Raw genomic sequence first — 22714 nt, forward strand, 5'->3', positions numbered from 1 at the left:
GAAAATTGACCCTCTCACTAGGCATGGTTGAAAAGACTCCTCACTTACAAAACATTACTAAACAATCCATTGTGTATTCACACTCTCATCATAAATCAAGACCTTTTTCAGTCTCCTCGGCCTTTTCTTTGGTACTTCACGGAACTTACCTGATCCTCACACAGTAGCCTTGACAAAATATCAGTTCTACAGATTCAGCAATGAATAGGGTAACTATAGGCAGGTAAGATCAATGAATATCATTGTATTCTTAGTCTCCAGTCCAGCAAAACACTTCATTTAAGGATGAGAATAGTCCCACTGAAATCAAGTGCTTAAAGTTAAACATGTGCTTAAATGCTTTGCCAGACTGAAGCCTTAGTGCAGCAAATGCAGGTATAACTGACTTGGAGCCCAAAATGGCCTTTAAGGATGATCAATCAATTAAGATATTGGTGACTTTTCATTCTAAAGGTATAGAGCGGCTAAAATGTTAGTGAGTGGATGCCAAAGGTTAGTCTCCTAAGTTTCTATTTAGGCACCTAAATAAACGACATAGCACGTTTGAAAAATAATGAACACCTAACAGCCCCCACTGACATCAGAGGGAGCTGCTGAGTGCACCGCACTTTTAAAAGTGTTATTTATTTTGGTGCCTAAATATGACCAACTTTGGACTCTTATTTCTTAAAATCTTGGGCAGAGCCTTTTTTCCCTTTTTTTAAAGGGTTTGTGCCTATTTCTTTTCTTCATTGCTTGAAGTTCTGTAAACACAGGTGGTCAGTCCCTCTTTTGTATCTTGCACAGCATACAGTATTACAGTCCAATCTCCACAGCATAAGTTGCAGCTTAGACTGGACAGTTCAATGCACTGTTGTGCCGTGACGCTAGCGAAGTGTAAAAACTGTTTGAAATTATGTAAAGCAATATCACACTTTGCCCATTTCCAATGTTTTTCACTAAGAAGCCTTGCAAATGTTTCCACGTAGATGAACAATATTTCTGAAGAGTATCTCTACAACAGCTACCTGACAACGATCACAGTTCAGAAAAAATATGGTTGGAATTCCCAGAGTGCCTGTTCAGCCTTTTTCTCATTTCATGGCAACCCTTGAGCATTCATACTGAATCCATGGTACAGCCATGCTTGGCTGTACAAATTGATAGCCTGCTTCACTTGGACTCTATAAGCACCTTTTCTGGAAACTCAGGTGTTTCTCTACAGAGAGTCCTCTGGTTTAAACATTATCAAGAAAACAAAACTCCATGATTAAATCCCTTCAATGTCCAGTCTTGATCTGTAAATTTTTAAAATAGAAGGCACTCTTCAAATTTCATACAGCAATTTATGCTACTTGTATGGTAATTGGTAGATGTTTAGGGCGGGGAGGAAAGAAGGGCACGTTCTGCTCTCCTTTACAATCACTGTGAATCCCAAGCAATTCCATTGAGTTAGTAACAGAGCAGAATTTGGTCCAGGTTTACCTGAGAATTCCAATCTTGTCCAAGAAGTTTGACAATATGTTAAGAATGATTTGTCATATAAAAGGGTCCCCTGATAGGGGAGCAAATAAATATTTTGTATTGAGCAAGCAGTAGATATCACTGAACTGACTGATTTTATAGTCACTGACTAGTCAGATTGACTTGTCTGAGTTTGGTATGAAAATTGGTACCACCCAGTTTTCACTCATTTTGGACAGCACATGACTGATTATTAATCTCATTACAGTTAATGCCTCCTAAAGAGGATAGCATACTAGATGCAATTTGTGAAATAGTGGCTGGGCACCACAATACAATCTAATCTTTGCTTTCAAGTTTATTATGGGGCTAAAGCCTTCCCTGAATTTATTTCTGGAGCAATATAGAATTTTTTCTACTGCCTTATTCTGTTTATTTTGTTCACATGAAATTTACTGGACTGGTTAGGTGAATATAGTTGAGCCAATTTCACTTCCCGCCAATTTATTGCTACGAACTATTTACCTGACCATCATGTTTAATCGGAAATTTTGTTGGGCCAGTACAGCCATTTTCTTTTCTGGAATAGACTTTTTCCAATATATGATGCTTTCCTGTGGGAAATGTATGGATGTGGTTCCTCTCCACACACACACAGGAGTTTCTGAACCATACAAACATTTCTTTTCCACACTGTATAGGCTGTAAATATTACCAAACAGTTATTCTTAGTGGAAATGAAGGTCTCAGAATGTTGAGCCACTCCCAGTTATATATATTCTACTAAATTAGTGCTTTGATGCCTCCTCAGAGCTAATGAACACCCTCAACTATCATTGACTGCTTAACTCCAATAGAGGGAAGATTTTGTTACTCAAGGTGCTCATGTAAATTAAGGACCCACTGGGACATATACAAATCAAGCAGTCCAGATGATATGCTAAAATTTTCAGACACAAATATCTTGAGCTGGGCATCCAACCCCATATTTGTAAGGAGATCATCAAAAAAATTCAACTAAGTATTTATGTTGGAAAATGGGGTTTTGCAGATAGGGTTTTTGTGAAGATTGACTTTCAATTAAATTTATAGTTTGAAAATATTTCTAAATAGAAGTTGGATGGGGTCAAAAAAGTCATGTAAAAGTTGTGGAAAATGCCCACATTCTATTTTTCACTGCCCCAACTTTGCCCCCCTCCCTCCCACACACACCTAAAATGTAGATGGATTTTATTGTCATAGGTCTTCGGTATTCAAAGTTCAGTAAAGAAAGAGGGAAGCTACATTAAACTGAAATGTGCAATTCAATGCAGATCCTTCATTCATTTGGTGTTGACCAAGAAAATGTTTTTGTAAAGTGTTTTCCAACTCAGGATGTATATTTAAGAGTCACATGTAATGTATTATAGATGTTATCCATTGTGACGGTCCACGACCCTAAGGTCGGGGCAGCATGGCCTATCGATCAGTCTATAAAGCAGCCCTTCAGTGCAGAGCAGCGTGGTCTAGCAGTCAGTCTATAGTGCCACCCTTCGGTGCAGGGCAGCATGGCCTAACGGCCAGAGTATATAAAGCAGCCCTTTGGTGCAAGGCCGTGTGGCCTATTGATCGGAGTCTATAGCATTGGGGCACCCTTTTGGGGTGTAGCAGCCCTAGTAGGGGGGCCCAGGCCCACTCTATTCCACCAGGTCCCAACCCAGAACCCTAACAGTGGCATAGCAGCTTGCCACTGACTCAGTGGGGGGGTCCTACTGAAACAAGCTGTTTCCTCGGGTGGGAAGTACCACTCCATCACCCTCCCTAGGTCACTTCCTACCAGAGTCTGTGTTGGAGTTTCCCCATGAGATGTCGGGTCCTCTGTGTTTGGAAGGCCAGTTGTCTCCAAGGGTTCCTCCAGACGCTGGGGTGCAGCAGGCCATGGACAGCTTCGATTCCCCGTGCAGTCGGGGCTGTAGCTGGCCCTCCACAGGAGCTACCCAGGCAGGTCCTTCCCCTGTGGCCTCCAACCCAGAATGAGCTGGGCTCCTGTCCTTTATACCACTAGAGCACTTGGAGCATGCCCAGTCTTGCCAGGGAGGCGGGACTTCTGCTGTCAGTAACATGGGCTTAACCCTGTCTGGGCTAGTGTGGGGTAAGCAGACCGCATCACATCCCTATTAGTACACTTTAATTAGAAATAACCCCTGCAATATCAAACAGTTGTCTTTTGTGCAGCGGGTACACACTGAGCAGCCAGAGAGACTATTTAAAAAATACAGGTTTTATCCAAGTGCTAGCAACTAATAAGAGCTCTGTCAACAACCATTGTAATTTTCCTGTTAGAAGCTAAAATCATGTAGATTGGCTGAATTGGCAGGAGGAAGATTTGGGAAGACTGTTGAATTGTTTCTGCTGGATCTGCCTTGGCACACTGGCATGTTGCAGTGAACGAGCATCACCTTTAAAGAAGAATGTGGTATTTCCTTATTGGCTGTGGTCTTTCAGAGTGATTATGATCTATTTAGATTGCAAGCTCTTCAGGGAAGGGACTGTTTGCTGCTCTGATGTAGAGTGCCTCACACAATCGGGCCCTATTCTTCATAGGCCCTACTATAATAAACATTAATAAGTGATATCCTACTTTTACATTGATGAGCAATACTAAGAGTATCCCCAAATAGGGTTAACATTCTAGTTTACTCACACAGGTACAGGGAGAGAACAAGCAAGAAGGTGGGAAACATCTTTCTAAAAAGGGATTGGGGAAATGCCGGCAAGAGGTGGGGACATGGTGCATTTAGTAGAAGTAGGGCAAGTTGGGGTTGTTTTACTTTGTGCCACCATTTGAGAATATAGTTGAGTTAGCTATAGGTCTGTCATAGGTCTCACCCCCACTCTGAACTTTAGGGTACAGATGTGGGGACCTGCATGGACACTTCTAAGCTTAATTACCAGCTTAGATCTGGTCTCACTGCCACCATTCAGATTTCTGAGTACCTGGAACACACTTTCCCCAAAAAACCTTCCCCTCCCTAGGTAGCCTTGAGAGATTCCACCACCAACTCCCTGGTGAGTCCAGATCCAATTCCCTTGGATCTAAAAAACAGAAAAAAAATCAGGTTCTTAAAAAGAAGGCTTTTAATTAAAGAAAAGAAAGGTAAAAGAAAAAACCCTGAGAGACAGCATACCAGATAATCTCACAGACAATAGATAGAAAACACAGGATGTTCCCCTGGGCAAAACCTTAATACACACAAGAATACCCAATTTGATAATCCCCCCTGCTCTCTCTTTCTATTTGCCTTTAAAAGAAGTGCCCAGATGACCTCCTCCTACACATACTGCTTTTCAGCAGGATCCCCTCTTACAAAGTACAAGCAGTTTTTCAAGCTTGATTACTGTGGTTGGCTTCTCAGATATCACAGTCACAAGCATTGTGTACGGACCTAAATAGAACGGAGTGGTGGTTGCCAATGATTCATTCTTCTGAGGATCAAAATTAGGTTTCTTTCACTGCTTGGCCTAGGAGGAAGAATACCAAAGCTGACTGAGAATCTATTGGCTTCCCCTGTGTCACAAGATGTACAAATAACTGTATTATATCAGCACTAGATCAGCATCAAATATCCTTTTTCTTTTGGAAGATATTAGTTTCAGTTACAAATCTAGCTCTTGCAGGAACAGAGATAGTATGATATATGGATCCAGCTCCTCACGTGGTATAAGTCAAGTGCTTAGTGCCATGGATTTGAATAGAGCTGCACTGATATACACCAACTGAGAATCTGGTCCTGTATCTTTTAGTTGCTGAATGAGGATTGAAGAGCAGAATTTGTTAGATATCATCATGTCTATTATTCGTTGATAAAATTGATCTTTTCCAGTGCCTCCTCAACTGATTAGCTAGATGAATGTTCAGAGTTGTCATGAACCATATGTTGAAGTCCTTATTCCATTTCTCTCAGACAAAGCTCCCAATGAAGACTGCTTGGGTTAAGATTTGCAGCAAAAACTGAGCAGGTGATTCCCAGCATGTACAGAAAAGAGTGGTTAGGGAATGCCTATCCTTTGCTCTGAATCCGACAGAGCAGCCTCCATTAGGTGGTGAAGGACAGGAGTAGGGAGGCAATGTACAGGGGAGTTGTACAGTGTTGATAGAAAATGCTTAGAGCAAGGATACAAGATTGTGTAAACAAGAAAAAGTCAGTCTTGCATTCACTGCCACCATCATGTGCTGGGTCTCTAATCTCTATGTGGTGTCAGAGTTGGAGCAAATAAAGACCCAACAGACCACAGAACATCGCTGCTGCCTCCCCGAGCCCCCCCCCCCCCAAAAAAAAAGGCTGGGGAGGAAAACAGAAGCAAACCTATCAGTCCACCCAGAACAGCCAAAAAGCTGCACAGGACTAACTTCAGAACAGGTAGAAGAGAGGCCTTAAAAGAGAAAAATAAACAAATAACCCAGAGTCCAGCTATGGTGAATCCAGGCTGCTACAGGCAACTATGGGTTGCGGGGGGGGAGTAAGACACCATAATTAAGGCTAGGCCCATACCTGTACCAGTTTCCTTCAAAAGCCACACCCACACCTGGTGGCAACAAAGAAAAAATGAGGGGAATCTATAGTCTGACATATAACAACAGAGATGGCTACATCTGACATAGCCTTCATCCAAGTACAACCCCTCATCAGAATTTGATTTCCAGTGCCCTGAGACATGGCCACTCCCAATAAGCAGATTCCAGAGGCTCCATCAGGCTTCTGATTTAGATCAGTAATCAGAGGAGAAACAAGTTAACAACCTTCTCTCTATAATGAGACCTTTAGCAAAGATCTTTATCCTCCCAGAAGACTCATAGGGGTAGCCGTGTTACTTTGTATCCACAAAAAACAGTGAGAAGTCTGGTAGTACCTTACAGACTAACAGATTTATTTGGGCAGGAAGAAGAGGGGGTTTTACCCACTGAAAGCTTAGGCCCAAATAAATCTGTTAGTCTTTAAAGTGTCACCAGATTCCTTGTTCTTTTCTTAATCTGACACTGTACCTAGGGGAAGATGAATAAAGAACTTGCCGGGCTGAAGGACTGTCAACTATCAGTGTGATGTTCACAGCTACTGTACCTCCCCCTCTTCCACAAACATCAACTTCTGAGACCTTCTTGCTGTAAATGAAGTACATGCTGGTGTTTACAGTGTCTCACTCCCTCCAGCAATACATATCCAGGCATCCACACTTTTGCACTCTTTTCTGCGGGAAGGAACCAGACACAGACAGCTTGTTTGCTCAGGAAGGCGCCCCGTCAGCCGGCGTGGCAGCCCTTTTATTCTTTCTGGTTACATTGTCAGCATGAATCAGCATGAATCGCAGCCTTGTTTACTTGTTTCTTACTGGCGGAGGATCTCCCTTATCTCCCTGCTTCTCACCCGCTGCTTGCAAGCGTGACGTGCTATGTTTTTCATTCTACTCAGGCATGTAGTGCTGTACTTGCCTGGTCTTATGATCAGGGGGGGTAACGGGGGTTTGCAGGGATTAACTATCTGGTGGTTTGCCAGCCAGGATCAATCCCTACATCTCCCCCTTTACTTTTTAGAAGGGAAGGGCAGGTTTTTTTCTTGCCCAAGGGCACCCTTGGGTGCACAATGAAATTAAGGAGGGAATACACTGAACGCCACAGCAGGTGAGTATGAGGAATAGAAGGCAAAGTCCTCCATAGGTTATTACCTGATGTAACCAACCCCATCCTGGTAGCCAGCTAGATAGCCAGTCCCACCAGGAGGAGAATGGGTCATTGTGAATTCGAATTTGAGCAGTAAGATTTTTAATTAAAGCTATTTGATTATTAATAGCATGGGAGTGATCAGAAATATTAAAACAACACATATCATTAATTTTTTCACAACCATAATAATGTAGCAAAAGAAGATAATCAATGGCAGCTCTATTTTGCAAAATTCCATGACGCAGCTCTGTTTGCTCCTCATTAAGCAATGCCACTGCAATAGACGTGGCATTAAGAGCTTTAACCGCTGAGCAAGCTAACCAATTAAGATTTTTACTATTACTAATTATTAAGCCAGGTATGCCAACCAAGGAGGTGGCCAAGGCATTATACATAACATCACACAAGAATTAGCATTTAGGCAAGCAATAAAAGCAGTTAACAAATTCTCTGGGGTTTTCTCCTTTTCTTGCTGTTCCAGCAGACGCTCAGCTTGCTGTGGGAGGGACTTTGTTTGTACCCACGTCACTGGTGCATTGGGAGTACTGCGGCGCCGTTCTTGAGACAGCGTAACTGTTGTTGTTAATAACTGATTGAAATCAGGAATGGGATTGTTAAGACCCTGGTGCCACGCCATGCTGTGGGCCGCCTGTGGGGTCCTCTTTCCACGGACGGATGTAACGGGCTGGGACCCACACAGGCCCCTTAGGTATGTTAACGGCTGCGTACCCCCGCCCCCAGGTAATCAAGGGGACTGGGGCACTCCACGTGGTTCCAGGGAGTTGTCTATACGTTACTTTAGGGGCGGGGAGTTCTTCCTTGCACCTAAAGTGTTTCTGTAAACGGGAGATATAATGGGCACCATCAAAAACAAGATCTAAATGATTGATTGTATAAAGAACATGTGCTAACCACACCTCCTTGTCGGGCAGCGTGGGCGGGATTCCCCCTTTTGTTTTTTGTTGGAGGAGAGCTGTTTTGAGGGTACGGTCCGCACGCTCAACGATAGCTTGGCCCTGTGAATTATAGGGGATGCCAAAGGTGTGCACAACGCCCCAACGGGAGCAGAAGGCAGCAATTTGTAAATACTGTAAGCGCATCAATTATGGGGGTTTGCTGGCAAAGATTACGAAATACAGTGGGAATGTGACAAATGGCATGCAGGCGAGGATCTTTCTGAATATGATAGGACAGGGAGCCCACAAAGCCTGCCAGGGCTAGTTGAAGGGCATCCGGGAAGGCAAGGGCTGATTCGGTCTTTGGGTAGCGCTTCTTTACCCGTGAGAAAAGAAACTTAACACATGTCATTAGTGCCTGGCAGTGTTTTGCAGATCTCATAGCTGCTTGGGCACATTCAAGCCCCACCCCCCTTCCCTTGGTTATCAGCCAAGTCTTAGCTGTGAGCAGTGTCCTTGAATGGAGACAGTGTCTTATCTACAGTCTCCTAGCTACTTTTTTCTTTTCAGTTAACTCATTCTGTTCTTTTTTGTCTTCTCCCTTTTTGGCTTCCTTTAACCTGCAAAGGAAACTTTCACTCTTCACCTATACACGTTTTCCCAACAACGAACACGTAAACATTGCCATTATACAGTACATTAGTCTTATTATTTAATATATGTCACACATACTCTTTTACTAAAATAACCTTATTACAGAACTTTGGAGCAACGAGCTAGAACAAGCACACCCACTTTGAGGAGTTCATTCAATTCAACCTCTAGTCCAATAGCCTTCCACCATCCCCAGCCCTCTGGCTAGAAATTTGAGGTAGCCAGAAAGATCCCATGTACAATATGGGGAGTGGGTTAACTTTTCATGTCTTTGCTTTCAAAGACCGGTGGCATGCAAATTATAACAACAATTTCTTTAATTAACAATTTGGCCAATGAAGCTTCTTTTTCTTACTTAAGCAAATGCATTAGACTTTAGTGTATCACATTCTCCTGATTTATCCAAACACCTTGTATTCCAAAGTTGAATAAAACAAGTATCTGCATTTAACCCTTCTATTTAATTTTAACTAGACTATCCTATAAAAATATTAAACACAACAATTTTGGCCACGAGACAAACACCACAAGACAGGACATAGAACACAAAACATAATTCCTGTTGTGCCAGTAAATGCATGATACGTTGAATGCTGTTCAGCTGGCATCAGTTTTCTCTGATTATCTGAAAGACAAAAAACAGAGGTCTACCCACCCCTTCTGGGCAGACAATCATCGCTTGAAATATACAAATACCCTTGTTGACTTCAGGCAAAAACAGAGGAATTACCCCATATTTTCATATATTTGTTTCATAAGCAGCCCAGGTTTTCAATTACATAACACTGTATACATTCTTCAGCTAATTTAACTAAATTGTTCATAGCCAAACCAAATAATAGCAATCCAATAATTTCTTTGCCCAAATTTATTTACAAACATTCCGCAGACACCAAGAGCCCTTTTCTTTAGCATTTTTACAAAGTTCAACTGCTGTTTCCTCCAGCAACTACAGAGTTAACTTCTCACTCTCCCTTAAATCACTTGCTCGTCTCCCAACAGACACTTTTATCAACTTAAATCACCATGCCAAGTAAGTCCTGGGTATTTAAAATCCCCATGCTTACACTTACTGACTCCTTCCTTCCACTACACCCTTAAAGTTTTCCAACCTGCTTTCCAATCTCTCTGTTGCCTGTCTGCCTGGGCCTGATCCTGCTTTTCTTGCTGAACCGTCCCTTCCATGGGCACCAACTTGTTCCACTACCAGTTTAGCTAGGAGGGTGGGCTTCTTAACTAGCCCCCACCCCTCCTGGTCTTTTCCCTTAAACCTTCTTACTCACAAGACTACCCGAGTCCTCCTTCATGAGGCTTGCCACCTGGACAAAAACACATGGCCCATCGGGCAAAGGCCATTTACTTCACATATAATCCAAACCGCTTTAGAGGGTTTACCAGAGACCCATCAATCTGTCTGCTGACACTCAAACAGAAAAAAGAAATTACACAGAGCGCAGAGGGAATTACAGTCTAAGTCAGACTTTCCCACTTCTATACACTGACCGCTACAGGGGACGGGACAGAAGGATCTCAATTCAACCTCAGAGCTTCCTCGCACTCATGGCTTCCACTCCAAGGAATTACGAACGAGAGGTTCAGTTCCGCCCACACTCCCAACGCCCAAATGTATACAGAGCAGAAAAACAACAGTAACCGGTTAAACAGAACAGAACCAAAACCAAATAGCATTTTCTTATCCTATTAAGGCATACTTTTACTCATGCAATCCTCAACATATAGCACCAACAGTACCAAGCAAAGCAAACACAAAATAACAAGGGTAAAACAAATAGATGGTGTAAATTCTGCAGTGCTCCCCCCTTCTTAATTGCTCACCAAACTGTGACAAATTTCTGTTACCAATCTATCCCTCGTGTCAGGTGATCAGGCTGACACTACAGGATCGCTGGGGGAAGATAAAGAAAACACACCATATGACTGAATTTTAAAGCTTCATTAATAAAATAATAAAACAACAATGGAGAGTGTTGGGAACGCTCCCACAGCACTCAGGAAAATATTAATGCCCCAAGCCCGAAGCTCCTTTCATACTTACACAGGTACGTCCAGACTGGCCACTTCTGTGTATAACGTGCAGAGGAGGGGGAGAGGTGGAAGGGAGATTATCCTGTATACAGCTTGTCCAGAATTTCCAACATGCGTCTGCTCTTGGGAGGGCTGTTCTTTTACACCCTGGAATCTCCTGCGGCGTCTCTTTCAGAGATTCCAGTCCAGGTCGGCTGCCTGTGGCTTCTTTGGTGTCACCAAGCCACACCGACTCCAGGGTCACAAAGGCACACTGTTGGATCTTACTGGACAGTTAAGCTTTGCAAACGTAATGTCAGTTCTGTAACTTGTATTTCCTTTTGCTCCGCCTCTGTCTATATTTTTTCTTTCACAGCCAGCTGGGGCCGAAAGCAGCCTGTACTGCGCTCGGAGCCGGAGGGGGCAAAAGGGGGAGGGCGACGACAGCAAGGACTCAGAGGGGGCTAGACTAGGGGGTGTCGCCCTGAGTGCAGGACTTGGGGTGTCAACCTCTGTGACATATGAGGGAGGTGGGGTAGGGGCGGGAGAGGCAAGCGGGGGCGCCTCCTTTCGCAAACGCCCGATTGCCTCTGCACAATGTTGCCACAGCAAGATGTGTCGGATGGGCGCTCGAGGCTCCCTTAGGAGCCGTTCGCCCACATTTTGCCAGTCAGAAACCTCGAGAGTTCCTTTCTCGGGGTACCAAGGGCATTTAACCTCTATCACATGGAGCAATTCCTCCACATGTCGCTGTGATGCTGTCGTGCGACCGGTTACCTTGAGTACTTGAACCAGCTCTTTCGCATGAGCCTTCTGTTGCACGGACAAATCCCCCCCCATACTCACGAGGGAGTGCGAAGACGCACTGCGGTGCACCACGGCTCGGCCGGCCGGTGGGTACGGAGGGCTGGTATCACGTCGGGGTCACCAGATGCGGGAAGGAACCAGACACAGACAGCTTGTTTGCTCAGGAAGGCGCCCCGTCAGCCGGCGTGGCAGCCCTTTTATTCTTTCTGGTTACATTGTCAGCATGAATCAGCATGAATCACAGCCTTGTTTACTTGTTTCTTACTGGCGGAGGATCTCCCTTATCTCCCTGCTTCTCACCCGCTGCTTGCAAGCGTGACGTGCTATGTTTTTCATTCTACTCAGGCATGTAGTGCTGTACTTGCCTGGTCTTATGATCAGGGGGGGTAACGGGGGTTTGCAGGGATTAACTATCTGGTGGTTTGCCAGCCAGGATCAATCCCTACACTTTTCAAGCTGTCTGGCCCCTTCTCCGGAGGGGTGAATGTACACTGATACGTATCCACTCAGAGCTCCCCTGTCATACACTCTTGGAAGTCTCTCACCTACTTCACTCTCCCTCACTACCCAGCATTTCCCTCCAATGTTCTTTTTCAAATACCTTGCCTGGTTAATAGGCTAATAAGCTCATTTAACTGCCTAACCCCACTCTGTCGTGCTGATCAGGCACATCCCTGACCAATTAGGCCTTTTTTGGGGAACCTAATTAATGCTAATAGCAACCAGAGTGCTGGTACAAGTTCCATCTCTCAGCACTCTGTCACGATCAGATTACAAAATGATCCTAACCTCAGACTAGAGACAGCCAAGAACATAGTCCCCTCAAGTCAATACATAAACAGAATCTTCTCAGGAATAACTTTGATGAGGAACCCACTGTAGAAGCCAAGGACATCAGGAGGAAAAACACCTCTGTCTGCGCAGAAACAATAGCCATCTATATCAGAATAATCACAAAGGGATCCAGAGAGGGCTATGTTAATACTGAATAAAGAAATGGAATGCCACAAGAGCATGGCAGGCTGTCTCTCTGTGAATGCCATTGTCCAGCAAGAGACACTACCTGCAGAAAAAAGTGTCAACAGGGATTATGCAGCAGTCTGTCAGTCTAAATGCATAATAGCCATTGCCTTTCAATAAAAAGATTCAAAGAGAGATTGCATAACCTGAGGTTTAGGAGATGATCAAAAAGAAGCACCATGGATCACCACAATCACACTGGGAAAGTATAAAATAAACTAGAAAATAGACACAGGCGTTGATGTAACAGTGATTCCAGAATCACTTTAGAGGTGTCAAGCCTCATGAGCACTCCCCAATACAGAGCAGCACTATGCCCAAATAGAAAATGAAGCCCTACCCACTACGCAGACAGTTTAGAGACTCTCCAGTGGGCATAAGATTTCATGTGGAAACTGACCACAAACTGCTTGTTGCTCTTCTAGGTTCAAAAGTCTTGATAGTTACAACATTATAGGATACAACCTTTTCAAATAAGACTCATGAGGTTTCAGTTTTTGATTGCTTGTGTACCTGGGAGAATGTCGCCACAGGTAATACACCAGTGTAAACAGGAGGAGCTTCTCACAGAAGATTTCATATATGCAGTCATATCACCCTGTTGGTCAAGTAGTATCTGTGACTGGTAAACATCTCTAGCAAGTAGAATCAGCTCTCCAGCACTCTTGATGAGAAGGAAGTTGAAGTCCACTATTCCAACCACCCTCTCCCACCTCTGCTGGGCTGACTCCAAGGAGCGGTGCAAGGGTTTTTGGCACCCTAGACTCGGGGCCAGCTCGCCGGTCCCACAGCTCCGGTGGACCTCCCACAGGCGTTCCTGCGGACGGTCTGCTGGTCCCGCGGCTGCAGAAGGTCCACCAGAGCAGTCTGCCGCCCTCCCAAATCCTGGCACCCTGGGCAACCGCCTAGGTCACCTAAATGGAAGTGCCGGCCCTGCTGACTCCTCGAGACCTCAGAAGTCCAGTAACAAACCCATGAGAAAGAGGACTTTATCAGTGACAAAGGGTCAAATCCTTGGCAATATCGGCCCCAGGAGATGATGTTTGGGTGAAAGATTCTCAAAAAGAGGGGATAGTGTAAGGATGTGCCAGGACACCTCAATTCTATTTTGTTAGGATGTCAGCAGGAGTTATCTATCAGAATGAGTGTCATTTTGTGCTGTCACCAGGTGGACCTCCAATACACCCTGAAACACCCCATCTATCCATACAGAACCACCAGCATGTCCTCCAAATCTTCTCCCTCAAAGGAGATATTGTACTAGAGAAATACAGCTGAATGCTTTACTGGAGGAGTATATAAGGCATTGAGAATTAAAGTCAAAGGACTACTAGTCAAATGTCTTAAAGGGGCAGAATAAATCCCTGACACAAGGCTGAAGGTTGAGGTAGCATACCCTGTCTTTCATAGGCCTGTTTACTCTTGATTTGTGTAGATATAGTAGGAATAAACTATGTTTAATATAATGTTTGAATAGAGATTTTTAAATTACCCTTTCCTTTTTCAAAAGGAGGATGTGGTGTTACCCGTGAATGGTTAGAGTGACCAATAGGGGACACAGACAAGGAGGTAAGACCATGTAAACAGGAAATAAAGTCAGTCAGTCTTGAATTCACTTCAGTCACAGTGCGTTAGGTTCCTAATTTCCACGAGGATGGAAGATAGGTAGAGGAAAGGTAGATTTCTCTCTAGGATGGGAGGAACAATTTAATAACCATCTTTCACTCTGGCCCAATGTACAAACATATGCAGACAAAGCAATGTCTGCTGAGAGACTTATTACATTTTATCATTATATATAAAAAGGCCAGGCTGTAGTGTATTTGTATTACCTTGTCTGCACATATTTACACATCCTGGGTCCACAGTAACTGTCCAGTAGTGATACTACCACCTTATTAATGCAAGGTATAATCTTAATTATTAATCTTTTTCCTTCCTCTCCAAGAGTTTAGACATCAACTTCCCCCCCATAGCCCTAGTGTTTCATTATGCTTTCCTCAAAAATATTTGACAACAACAATCCATTTAGAGACCCATATACTATAAAATACTGGTGGTAGTTACCTGAAATACACCACCTTGATAGCAGGTTTCAACAGGGAAAGGGTTAAATAGGTTAAGTCAACTTACTGAAGTAGATGACTTTTATGTCAGCTGGTGTGAATAGGTTCTACTTTCCTGCTCCTACAAACACTGGCTGATAAACCCTTTTTGTAACAGGGCACCTGTAGTAGGTTGGTTGTGGCTGTGGTTTATACTCCAGAAACATCATAACACCCACACAAAGTCCCTTCCTAGTTTCTGGCAAAGTCTTCTATACTGCTTGCTTTCTTCTCAGTGCTCTCCAGCTGGTGAGCTAATTAGCACATCAGGCTCCCTACAGGTGCAAGTGATCCCTTCTAAACTCAATCAAGTTACTTAGCTCCCTACTATGCCAGCCATATCGTGTCCTGTGGGATCTAGGTGGCCAAGGTATTTGTCTTGAAAGGGCTTTGTTTGTAGCTGCTAATGGTACCCTATCACATCTGTAGATAAGAGAGGAAGGCTCAGCTCCCTTGGAACAGAGGAACTAGGGTATCCTCAGTGAAGATTACAGGGTGCTAATAACTATAGAAAGAAAATTCAGGTTGAATTTTATTGCAACATTGTTTCTTTGTTAAAATCCAAACCCTCTCAAAAAGGGGGTGAGTTTAGACTCCAGGTAGTAGGTATGATTTGTTTGGAGTAATTCTGTATGTATAATTTCATTCCTCCCATGTTAGAAGCACCTGCTCATAACTACTTTGGAACACTCATGTTCATACAACATGCCCTTTATTGTCCTGTGATTCACTTTATTCCTTGCTACTAGAGCAATTCTTGTGTTGGTTCAAAAAAACCTCAACCCTAAATTGAAGCATTGTCTTCTCAAGCCTTTAAGGCTACAATTCTTCAAATTTAACAGTAAGTTAAACTTTGTATTCCAGACTCAACCTATACTGTTTCATAGGATGCATTTTAATGACTTTTTTTTCTGTATTGTTTTACTAAACAGCATTTCACAAATGCTGGTATGGGTATATTTTAGATTGTTGATATACTGATCGGTTAGGTTGTTAATGGTTTAAAACTTTTCTTGCATTTGATTCAAGCTTCCATTTCCTGTTGAGTAAATCCCTTCACGCTGTTGAAATGACTGATTAGCAGACTTTTAAGAGAGACTTTATAGTTGCAGTCAAATCTACTGTGTCTTCAAACATTTTTAGTTCACTACCTGTTTTCATATTTCTTTATAATGAAACAATTCACTATGCTGGATGACTGTGTTCAGACCCAATATGCACATTATGTAGCGTACTCTGGTTCTCATATGACCTTTGTTTAGTAAAACCACAATATTATAAAGAAATTGTATCCTCTGCAGGTATATTATCAGTTTTACAAATCTTTATTGCTACCTACTTTTTCACTTTGCAAAAGATTGAAAGGTCATGGGATACTCGTATTCTGCCTTCATAGCTATCACATCTTTCTTGTCTCAGGTTATGAATTCTTTAGAGCCAAATAACCCTTTCAGTTTTTTCACAGGATTTCAAAATAGTCTCAAGGAAGAAATTTATTTTCACTAAGGTTTTCAGTAGTAATGACTCAAGTAAGGCCACTATTCCGTAATGAACAAGACACTGGAGGTAGAAGTCTACTCTCTGCCAAAGTATAAGCTACTCCCTGGTAACGTCCCTCAGGCATGTTTAATACTAACATATAGATTCTTCCTCTGTTCAAGCACAGCTTGTCTCTTGTTACAATCATATCTTGTATTATAACATGCAAAATACAGGAAGAAATAAAGTGTTGAAAAAATAGTGTGTTAAATAGCTAACTGTAAAAGTAGAAGGGTGACAAATTGTAAAGTTTATATATACACACTAAGAACCAGATTCTGTAACTCTTTTTCACATAGAATAGCACCTTACTCTTCAAATAGATCCCTGAAGTCAATAACTGTACTCAGGGAGTAAGATACTATTCAACATGAATGTGTGTGTCTGAATCTAACCAGCTAACAATAATCCAATTAAATAATAAAAAAACAAAACAAAAGTTTACAAATGTACTCTTTTAAACTATAATTATTTTTCTCCATCGTGGCATAGTTAGGCATATGCAGCTAAGCAATAATTATATTCATATTTTTCATGATTACAGGAGTGCCTGATAGACAGCTTTAACAAGTGAAGTTCTCTGTTTAAGCACAGAATAGGAACAGCTCATACAATGAGTGCAAGCTGCCCTGCACTGCTCCTGCCCTAACATAGTTCAGCTCGCACAACTCATTCATTCTTTGACTTCTCTGCTGACATACCAACAAGGGGGACAAATTAGTTCCAACTGTACTGGTGTCTTGATACTTACCCACAGCTGTCTGGACTGAGACCACTGGAAAGAGCTATTGGAAGATAGCAGCTTTTAGTCCCTACCAACCACGATTGGATTTCTACTTGTAATCCAGAAACATCTAGACCCTGCTTCTATTTTCTTACCAGTTGGTAGCAGTAATAGATTCCACATTCATCACTGTAGAAACTTCTTACATGTATTCAGTGGTATTGATCCAGTGAGCATAATTTTAGAGACACTGCATATGCTTTCAGCTCTCATAATAAAACTGATGCAGTGACATCACTGCATGAAAGTGTAAGATTGGAGAACTCTGTGCTACAGGATGAACTACCAGGTGCTAGAATCATTGCTGACTGAGGTTGAGGGTATGGAAAATGGCTACCTTTCTAGTACAGGTTGCTTTCTATATCTCCTGGAAATCATGGAACATACCTCACTGTTCTCTGCACTGTCCATCTTGCTGTGATACCAACTCATCTGTGGCCAGGATCCTGCTCTCTCACCCTTCCATGTCTATATATGACCTAAAAAGGCACCAAAGTGAGGACAGGATGGGGAGAGGTCAGAGTACTGTACAACACATCTTGTGGACTATCGAACTGTACTCCTTATCAGCCCTATCTACAGATGCTTATAGGGGAATTATTGGTGCTGGATGGGTTTAGATTGAGCTGGGAGCAGTGCTGGAAAATAACCAATAGATCTGTTACTATTGGTATTCACTGGCCAAAACTCCAGGAGTTGCTGTGCTTAGACACAAACACAGCTGCTGGACTGAACTAGCAGGTCCAACGCCACTCTTCCCCCAGCCCTGCAAAACTCTCCTGCACAGAATCCATTGCTCGGGCTTTTTGCAATAGAGAGGATTTCAACTGAAGTGGATTTTTTTTTGACCTTTTAGTGATTAATTTGAATGGGGAAGTGTTCAAGTTTGCCCTTTCTTGATGATAATCATTTTGGAAATTTGACCAGTATTCATCCTTGCCTCAGGCAGGTGACAGTGTCAGTGATGACATGTGGCATCATATCACCAAAGTTAGACAAACTTCACTCAGCACTTGATGGCAGTCTTCAGGCTTAAATCAGTATAGTTTCAGCCTGTGTGCTTCCAACTGTTTCGTGTTGTAAAGGTTTATCCTTTATTAACTACAGTGGGAGAAACAGTCCCTTTAAGTGTCCCAACTATTTGGGCAATCTGCCAGGTATAGCTATGTCCTGTAGCAAATATAGTGTAGTCTCTGAGAACCATTCGTTTACAATGCAAAGTAGATGTGTAAAAATACACCAAAAGGACTGGGACAAAAGTGTAAAAACAAAAGACAGTTGCAGTTAAGTGTGAATTACACTGAAATTGCTGCTCCCTACAGGATGCTTCTTTGTCTCCCCACACTGCACAACACTTTTCTTCAGAATAAATGCAACTAGCCTGATATCCCTTTGTTCCTCTCCCTCGCCTATTTAACCTTCTGCTCTGGGATGCTCCGTCGTTCTTAGAGCACCACGTTCTTAGAGCTAACCTTTAATTCATAAGGTTCTGTGAATATAGGACTTGATACGCTTTTCATTTACAGCAGTGTAAATCCAAATGAACTGTGCTGACAAGCCAATGAAGTAACTGCACTGAGGCCACTGGTGGAAAAAAAACAGTGCACCTGGTGAATCAGGGTGAATAAGTACTGTAAGCCTGATTGCAGTGATAACTGAGAGCAGAAGGTGAGTCAGAAGGAGCTAGACAAATGGAACTGGGGATAGCTAGATTGGAAAACCTAGGTGGAAAGCTTGAACAGGGGTTGGGCTTGTCTGTGAGAAGCTGGGGTTACAGAACGAGCTGCACTCTACCCCTTTTGGTCCCTCTCCAGCATAGCCCTCAGGTGACAAGCCTGGCTTCCTCTTTCACAGTTCAACCACTCTTGTATTAGATCTCTAGGCTGCAGCTCCCCCCTCCTTCCCCATTTATCAACCATGTTAACACGACAGGCCCAAATGGATTTGGCCCCTGTAAGCACTTTACCGCCAGGGACCTGGAGCTGATTATAGTGCCTTTCCCCAAGAACCCTTGGTGTTCTTTCTGATAACACCTTATCCTTACCATCCTTTTGTTTCCTGTTGGTTTCCATCTTATAGCCCCTTTTGGTTTAACCCTATGTATTCAGGCAGGATAATAGCATAGGTAACTAGAAAAGCATATGATAGTTATAAAAACTATACAATTCCCTTACTCTCCACAGAAGCATTCATTGATAATCATTGATTTGGGATTAAAAAGGAGTTAGGATCCAATTCTGCAACATTTAAACATGTGGGTAGAAGTATTGAACATAAAAATGAAGCCACTACTATTCCTAAGAATGAATAAAAATACAATAAGATCACTAGTTCAAAACCCTGGATTGTATAAAACTAGGTTGTAGCTTTACTTTTGTATAATTGTCTTCTTTTTTAAAAAATACATCTATCGGGTAGGAATTGTGCACAGTGTCTAGCACAATGCGCCCCCTGGATCCTAACTGAGGCTACTAGACACTATCAAAATGCACATAACGATAACATTCCAGCCTTTAGACTTGGTTAGCAGCCTTGGAGGGTCTTCACTGCTATTCTGCAGCCTTGGAGAAGGAAAATTTCTCCTCCAATTTCACCCAAAAAGTTCCCAGAGGGCAGGATTTATGTCTCAGTGTCTGCTTTTATTAGCATAGCTTTCAGTTTAAGACACATTCTTATCTGAATACTGAAGCCTTCACTGTTTGGAAGTAATTGATATCCTAGTAGTTAGTTGTTTCTATACTCAGCTGAAATTATATTCACTTAAAAATAAAGTGCAAGTTCAATAGAACTTTGCATTATATTTTGTGTACAGCATAGAGATTCCATTGTTTGTGCTCGTGGGAATGTATTGATATTTTAGGATCTATTTCTCTTTAAAGACTGGTTGTTAATTCTTGATATTTTTTAGAGTTTTTAAGTTTGAATTTTGAATAATTTGCAATATTTTGAAATCAAAATAACTGTATTAACATATCAAGTTGATTTTAAACAAGCAATGATACAGAAAATGTCATGGAAAATAGTGGAAGAAATATAACTGAGGGTATTTGTAACAACTTTTATGATGTACAAATTCTATTTGACTAAGAACCCTCTGCTACAAAATTGGCTCAAAAACGTGTCAAAGTCTTGTCTGGTAATGGCATGATTCTAGACAATGTTGAACTGATGGGGCAGGATAGGTGCATTCAGATTCATCCTCTCATTCCCCATCCACCCTTAATAGCCAATTTTCTTCCTTGAGAGACTGTCTCATTGTGTCTTTGAATTTCTTGCTTCACATCTTAATCTCAGTATAATTCAAAATAACTCCATTGACTTCAACTAAATTACTCCACTGGAAGTGAGACTGGAATTTTGCCTAATGAGCATAATTTTGCTTCACTTTTATTAAGTCACTTGAGTTCACATGATTTTTGCTGTTTCTTTATGATAGGTTTTACTCAAATATAATACAGGCATAAATGAGAATGGAATCAAGCACACTGTATTTAACTGTATGCAAATTCCAGTTTAACATTTCAAATACTTTCCTAGCCTTCTTATATTTCATGTATGTCATTGTCAAAATGTAACAAAAGTTCAATCCCTGCAATGATCTAAATTTTCCATAGAGATAATTACCTTTTGCTATTTCAAGTTATCAGCCAAGGAGATGGTAGGGGGAAGGTTATGCATATCCTGGAGGTTACATTCTTAAAAGGAGCAGAAAACTGAAGGCGAGATTTCTAAAGATACATTCATTTGTGCTCTGCTATTGGCAAAAGTGCCGGGTAGCTTCTAACAAATCAATACAACCCAAAACAAAATTAACATGTTGTCTGATATGACAAAACTAAGCTGAACACCAGCCTTGAGGACCAGGGAGCTGGCAAAGCTAATAACACAATTGGATCTTCTACTAACAATTTGTTGTGGCATAATGTAGATGGTTCATTTTGAAGGATAAAAAATATTAAAACTCAAAATGCTTTGTAAAAAGAATTTACAATTGTTTTGTTCCTTACAGTTCACTCCTCTTAATCCTACCACTGGCCTCATAACCTACTGGTAGGAAGCAGCTTGCCAACATCACCTATTGTTACTTACCAGTTTGAAGTATATAGACTACTGGTCAAGTAAGTAGATAAAAGGCCATCAGTAGCTTCAGGTTAGGTTCCCTCTATAAGAGAAGTGGAAACCTCAAATAGAAAGGCCATTTGGATATGATACTGTTGGCTTGTCTCTTTTGCCAGTAGCAGAGCACAAGTGAACAAATCAGTTCTAGCCAGACCATTTATAATGTTCAAAGGTCAGAGCCCAACTACAAGCCTTCAGGAACAAAGACATTATTACTCTCTCTCTCATTTCCTTTTCTCATTCCAAACAGGCTGTGACATAACTATAATGCAAAGACATCAAAATCAGCAGAGTCAGCGTCTCCCACAGGAATTTTCATTCTTCACTCTTCTCAGCTCAGCTGAGTTGAATGTGAGAAGTGTGCTCTTTACAACTAATTTAGATTCTTGCCTACTGCTGTTACTCCTACTGTATCTTGTCTGTAGGGGCATGGCTACACTTCCAAGTTTGAGCACATTAAAGTGGCCCAGTGTGCTCTAACTCACAATGCATCCACACTGGCAAGGCACGTAGAGCGCTCTAACTCCGCGGCTAGAGCGCTCCTGGTACTTCACCTCAGCAAGTGGAATAATATTTGATGCATCCCCTTTGGAGAGTCGTGTCACCAGTGTGGGTGCCCTGGTCTGTTAATGTGCTCTGATCGGCCTCCAGAAGTGTCCCACAATGCCTGTTCTAGCCACTCTAGTCATCAGTTTAAACTCTACTGCCCTGCCCTCAGGTGACCAACTGTCAGACCCACCCTTTAAATTCTCTGGGAATTTTGAAAATCTCCTTCCTGTTTGCTCAGGCAGGCATGGAGTGCTCTCACTGAATGTTTCCAGGTGACCAGGCCTCCACGTGCCAAGAGATCCCCGGTATGGAGCAATGGCAAGGTGTTGGACCTCATCAGTGTTTGGGGTTGGGAGCTGGACACTTAAGAGCCCAGTCCAACAAAGCAGGAGGAGGAGCAAAGCGGGAGCAAGGGTGATGAGGCAGATACCCTGATATCCCTAGATGCATGCAGCCAGGAGCTGTTCTCAAGCCAGGAGGAAGGTACAGTAGCCAGTTGCTGTGGCCACTTCTTGGGGAAGGACAAACACCAGAGGAGGTTCCTGGCAAGCTGCTTTTATTTTGGGAAGAAGTTATTCGGTGCGGGCTCTTGGGGCAAGGAGGTTTAGGACTGCATGCGTAGGCACCAACTTTCCCCAGCGCTGGTGGGAGCTCGTGCCCTGCCCTGCCCTTGGCCCCACCCCGACTCCACCCTTTTCCTGCCTCTACCCCGCCCCCATTCCAACTCCTTCCCCAACTCCACCCTCTCCCTGCCCCACCCTCATTCCAACCCCTTCCTTAAATCCTTGCCTCGGCCGCACCTCTTCCCCCCTCCCTCCCAGCACTTGCCACACGAATCAGCTGTTTCCTGGCACAAGCCCTAGGAGTCAGCGGGGGAAAGCAGGTATGAGGTGTGCCCAGGGGAGGAGGCAGAGGCAGAATCGAGGTGGAGGTGAGCTGGGGCAGGAAGGCAGAGCAGGGAGCTGCCAGTGGGTGCTAAGCACCCACCAATTTTTCCCCGTGGGTGCTCCAGCCCCCGAGCACCCATGGAGTCAGCGCCTGTGGCTGCATGCATGCCTAGATACAGAATAGGGTG

Source organism: Gopherus flavomarginatus, chromosome 10, assembly GCF_025201925.1.
Source record: "Gopherus flavomarginatus isolate rGopFla2 chromosome 10, rGopFla2.mat.asm, whole genome shotgun sequence".
NCBI lineage: Eukaryota > Metazoa > Chordata > Testudines > Testudinidae > Gopherus > Gopherus flavomarginatus.